Source organism: Xenopus laevis, chromosome 7L, assembly GCF_017654675.1.
Source record: "Xenopus laevis strain J_2021 chromosome 7L, Xenopus_laevis_v10.1, whole genome shotgun sequence".
NCBI classification, from domain to species: domain Eukaryota; kingdom Metazoa; phylum Chordata; class Amphibia; order Anura; family Pipidae; genus Xenopus; species Xenopus laevis.
This window is the reverse complement of record NC_054383.1, coordinates 6,971,036-6,977,231: the sequence shown is the minus strand read 5'-3', so window position 1 is coordinate 6,977,231 and position 6,196 is coordinate 6,971,036.

Sequence of the window (6,196 nt, the reverse complement as noted above, 5' to 3'; positions counted from 1 at the left end):
CGCTGGCGAAATGTCGCCAACCCCCATTAAAGTCTATGGGCCTCAAAAAATTTTTGTCTCACGGCGACATTCAAGTCTATGAGCGTCATTTCCGCGGCGAAACAAGGCGGAAAAATTCTCCCATCCCTAGTGATGGGCGAATATATTCGGCAGGCACCTTTGGCCGGCAGCGAATAAATCTGGGAAGCTGCGATGAAAATTCGCCTGCAAAAAATACGCTGCATCAAGAAAATTTTGTCACGTGCATAAAAATTGTCGCACATCAAAATTATTCGGACACCCGTCGACTTTAATGCATTTTGCCTTCCCGCGAATTTCATTGGAAAATTCGCAAATGTTTCGCCAAAACAGGACACATTCGGCCATCACAATATTTCTGAAGTTTCTAGATAACGGGTTTTCGGATAACTGGTCCCATACCTGTACTAGGCATAGTTTTGTATACAGGGTGTATCTGGGACAACCAACACCACATTCTCCACAGGTGCAATTTCCTGAGAAAAAAAAAACAAATTCACAACAGGAATATGACTATTGGCAGAAAATATGCTCAAAAAAGTGTTTATTCGGCACAAACCAAATTTGTAGCCTTCTGGCTCTGTGTCAACACTCACAGCTCTTATGTGTCCCTGCCCAATGCAAAAAGAAATCACCAGATAATAAATCCAGAGCAATGGCCGGCACAGAATGAGCCGCTGTGTCTCTCATCAGTAGCCATAGTGGCAAAACACAGAAACATTGACATTCCTCCAAACATTTTAAAAAATAGAAAGAGGGGGAAAAAAATTTGCAGGCGGAGTGCGGCAAAAACATTTTTTAACCACGACCATTTTGTAGCTACACCCCTTAATTACTGTGTTCATTTTACAAAATGTGGCAGGATATGAAAGTGTTTTTATGTGTTATTACAGTTCTGCTAATGAATGCGAATTGCCCTTTTGAGCTGCAAGTCAGTTTCCCCAAGAGACCTGCTTATCTTAAATTGTTACAATCGTTTCTTTGCTTATCTTAAATCTTAACGAATGTATCTAAGTGCACCTGCCACGTATTCTAGGCTCTCTGCCAGACAGCCTTTTATTTAATTACATTTCAGAAACTTTGTATCTTTTTCTGACTGTTCAGTGCAGGAGATGAAAGAGAAAGTCGGGACATTTCAGTATCGGGACATTTCAGTAACAATCCGGGACTGCGGGTTGAGCTGTCAAAATCGGGACTGTCCCGCGAAAAACAGGATAGTTGGGAAGTATGCACTGGTACCAAGTTGTGAGTCCATGTACAAGTGGTGTACCAGGCATCCCTGCAAAAGAAATCTTTAAAGGGGCCTGGTATACTCCGATCCCCATCCTCCCGCCCACTTCCTGTCCTGCCTCCACCCACATACCACCTCTGCCCTGCTCCAACTTGGCTCCCCCTTTCTCACTGTCAAGAAAGTGGCTGGGGAGGAGGGGGGTTTCTTCCTCTATAGTTACGCCACCGCTGTGTGCCACGCCATGTATTCCATGTAAGTCTTTGATGTAAAGACTGTGCCAAGTCTTCTTGCAACACCAGGGCTCATCCCAAAACTCCCTGGGGCATGTTCCAAGCCAATGGGGGAGGAGGATGGAGAGACTGGGGAATGGGTGGATGGAGAGAAAAGGTGGGAGTTAGGAGACGGGGTGCAGAGAGAAGAACAAGGAAAAAGGAGAGGCCTGGAACCTGGGAAAATGCCAGAGAGTGCAATGAAAGCAGTTTTGCTCCATATAAAAGTATCCAAAGTCGTTAAAATGGGAGCACCTTCCATCATACAGAGAAGAAGCAGGTGGTGGGTGCAGGGTCAAGTCAAACAAGTATGAACGTGAGAAGAGAAATATAAAAGAGAAGGACCCCTTAGACCTGCACATTCCCATCATTATTGTCCAAACATCTCTCAAATAAGGAAATAGGATAAAACATATAAAACAAAGTACGTCTTTTGAATAAAATAAAGTCAAGAGCGCGGGAGAAGGGACCACAGGTTGATCGGATTAGCAATACTGGTGGGAAAACCATTAATTCTGTAAAAATAAAAATATCCGAACCAATTTGCATCCATCATTACATAGTACATGTTATATATTAAAATAAATGCTTCTTTGGTTTTCCCAGCCCACTTGCTGATAGGGATGTAGCGAACGTCGGAAAAAATGTTCGCGGACATGTTCGCGAACGTCCGGACAAAAATGCGAACGGTTCGCGAACGTCGCGAACCCCATAGACTTCAATGGGAAGGCGAATTTTAAAAGCTAGAAAAGACATTTCTGGCCAGAAAAATGATTTTAAAGTTGTTTAAAGGGTGCAACGACCTGGACAGTGGCATGCCAGAGGGGGATCAAGGGCAAAAATGTATCTGAAAAATCCATTGTTGACACAGCGCTGCGTTTTGTGCTGTAAAGGGCAGAAATCACACTACGTCACTCAGGTGATGTTTCTGGACACGGAATGTGAAAAAGCTCACACAGCTAGGTGGCACTTGGTTAAAGACTGGGCAAACAACGCCTGCAAGGGCAACGTATACAGTAGTGGATACGGAATATATTATTGCTGCTTGAAAAACGTCACTCAGGTGGTGTTTACGGACACGGAATTATTATTGTTATTTAGACAGAATGTGAAAAAGCTCACACAGCTAGATGGCATTACTAGCCAGCAAAGCTAACTAACCTAAAATGTCCCTCAAATCCCTGCAGAGTTCTGTCCCTACAATACAGAGCAGTATCAAGTAGATTACTAGCCAGCAAAGTTACTATCAACTGTCCCTCATATCACTAACAGCTCTCTCCCTACACTAGCTCTTCCAAGCACACACAGGCAGAATGAAAAAACGCTGCAGGGCTTCAGTTTATATATGGAAGGGGAGTGGTCCAGGGGGTGTGGGGGTGGTCCAGGAGGGAGAGCTTCCTGATTGGCTGCCATGTATCTGCTGCTCTGGGGTGAGAGGGCAAAAATAAGCGCCAGCTAAGGCGAACCCAAATTGGCGAACGTTGCGCAACGTTCGCGAACATTCGGCGGACGCGAACGGTCGATGTTCGCGCGAATTAGTTCGCGGGCGAACAGTCCGCGACATCCCTACTTGCTGAATCCGTTCCAAAGATTTAGCAACTTTTCATGATCTCCGACACGGAACCTACGGAAATTAAAATACTCAGAGGTGGGGCGATCATTTTGGTAAACGAGCAAAATTGTTAACAGAATTCTAGAATATAAGAAAAGCGCAGGGAATTGTCAGGAATCCCAGTCTCAACTTCAATAACTCTCCCTTTAGTCTTTTTAGCTTTCTGAAAGGCACCAGGTTTAGTGGCCCACAGCAGCCACTCATAGTCACCTCCTCCTGCTCAGGGCCGCCATCAGGGGGGGACAGGGGGGACAAGCGTACCGGGCCCGGGCATGAAGGGGGGTCCGGCAGCGCTGCATTTTTTTGAAGATCCGGGCCCCCCTTACGAGCGCCCGAGCCGTACGTCTTGCCTCTTCAGTGCCGAATGCGGAAGTGCCGAAAAGCCGAAGCCGATGCGCCGAAAAGACCCGAAGTCACAGAAAAAGCCGAAGTCACGAAGCGCCGAAAAGACCCGAAGTCACGAAAACAGCCGAAGCCGAAGTCCTGAAGTGGTGAAAAGACCCGAAGTCACGAAAGGAGGCGAAGTTGAAGTACTGAAGCCATGAGTTCAATCCTACTGAACACCAGTTTGTGTGTATTTTTTTTTTTAATCCCCTGGCCACCACTGTGTTATTTTAATATTCTATAGGCCCCTGCCACCAATCTTTTTTTAAAAACAATTTTTTTTGGGGCCCCAATTTTTTTTTTAACTCTTAACTGTTTAACCCCTTGCCACCATTGTTTTTTTTTGTTTTTTTAAAAAAAAAATTTAATTTTTTTTTGGCGGCCCCAATTTTTTTTAACTTGTAAGGGGGGCCCCTGCCACCAGTTTTTTTTTTTTCAAAAAAAATAATTTTTTTTTAAAATTTTTTTTTGGGGCCCCAATTTGTTTTTAACTTATAAGGGGGCCCCTGCCACCAGTTTTTTTTTTTTTAAAAAAAATGTTTTTTTACTTTTTTTTTTTGGGATCCCAATTTGTTTTTAACTTATAAGGGGGCCCCTGCCGCCAATGTTTTTTTTTTTTTTTTTTTAAAAATTCTTTTTTTTTCAAATTTTTTTTTGGGGCCCCAATTTGTTTTTAACTTATAAGGGGCCCCCTGCCACCAATGTTTGTTTTTTTTTTAGTTTTTTTTAAATTTTTTTTTGTTGGGGCCCCAAGTTTTTTTTAACTTATAAGGGGGCCCCTGCCACCAATGTTTTTTTTAAAAAAAAAAAAAATTTTTTTTTTTGGGGCCCCAATTTTTTATAAGGGGGCCCTGACCATCAATAGCTTTTTACAACTTGTGTGGGGGGGGTTACTTTTTTAGCGCTGATGTCAGTGTGGTCTTTTAACTGCGATGTGGAGTGGGTGGGATACGGGGTGGAGCTTGGGCGTCAGTGTGGGCGGGGCCCAGGGGGCCCCGAAAATTTTGTTGTACGGGGCCCCGTGATTTCTAATGGCGGCCCTGCTCCTGCTTATTGGTTTCTATGGGTTACTGGACCCGATGCTAAATTTGCACCTTTTATTTCATTACACCCTCTGTGCATGTAAATATCTAGTACTTGCATTATTTGTGTGGCTTGAGTTTAATCTTGGGAAGATTTTATAAAGGCAAAAAGTGCCCATTTCTTATCCCAAGTAACAACCGTTTAGGATAACGAAAGGCTGCTGTAAACTGTAAGCTCCTCGGGGGAAGGGCCTCATTTCTTATTGAATCTCCTCCCACTTTATTTTCTGTCGTCTAATAGATGATAACTATGCCACTGTTAAAGGGACAGGTCATTTTTAAGTTATATTTCAGCATGTGATAGAACGGCTAATTCCAAGCAACATTTCAATTGGCCCTTATTTGGACCCTAGCAACCATATTGTTGAAATTGCAAACTGGAGAGCTGCTGAATAAAAAGCTAAATAACTCAAAAAACAGAAATAGTAAAAAATGAAAACGGATGGCAAATTGCCTCCGAATATCCCTCTCTACGTACAAATAATAATAATTCCACTGGAGAGCTGGTTACAATGCAGTGTTGTGTTTTATTGAAGATGCATAAACACTACATGTTTCGGACCTCTAGGGTCCTTCCTCTGATGCAGTTGAAGAAATTTAAGCAAAGTGTGCCTTTTTAAAGGCCTTCACCCCCCACAACCCATCATGTGACCAATTAAAGGTGACCAATTAAATGTGAAAAAGAAAAAAAGGTACAAATAAACAATTCTTCCCAGGTACACCAGCTCCATCTAGTGGCCAGGTGTATGTATATACATTTCAGAAACTACCATTGGTCTATCACATAACCAATATTTAATCCTACCATCTGTTAGAGTTCAATGCACTCTAACAGATGGTGGGATTAAATACAACTTTGCTGCATATTGAGATGGTTAAACACTATTTGTTACCATGTGTGTTGGTTATTTTTATCTTTTTCACCTTTAATTGGTCACCTTTAATTGGTCACATGATGGGTTGTGGGGGGTGAAGGCCTTTAAAAAGGCACACTTTGCTTAAATTTCTTCAACTGCACCAGAGGAAGGACCCTAGAGGTCCGAAACATGTAGTGTTTATGCATCTTCAATAAAACACAACACTGCATTGTAACCAGCTCTCCAGTGGAATTATTATTATTTGTATCCTGAAGTTTATGTGGACCTGGCGAACCCCACCACTGTATGATTGAGCAATTGACACTACTACACCAATTTGTGTTTGAATCGTGTAAGTATCCCTCTCTACGTCATACCACCAGTTATCACTTAACGTGAACAACCCCTTAAACTCATAAAAATAATAAAATTCCACTGCAATATCTTCGTGAATTTATTCGGTAAAGCATAGTACTACATGTTTGAGGCCACAGGGCTCCTTCTTCTGGTGCAGTTTACAGAACAGCTCCATCTACTGGTCAGGTATACTTAATACCTTGTAATATAGGATATAGGGTTTCCCTGACCCGACCCTAACCCGCCCTGCTACAACCCGCGCCCGCTCCACGTTTCCGGGGTCCTTTTATAGACCCGCGCCGCACCACCGGTGACGTCACAATGAGCAGACGCGAGACTATAAACCGGAACCCGGAAGACGGATGCTGGCATTTGAAGGTGGCGAC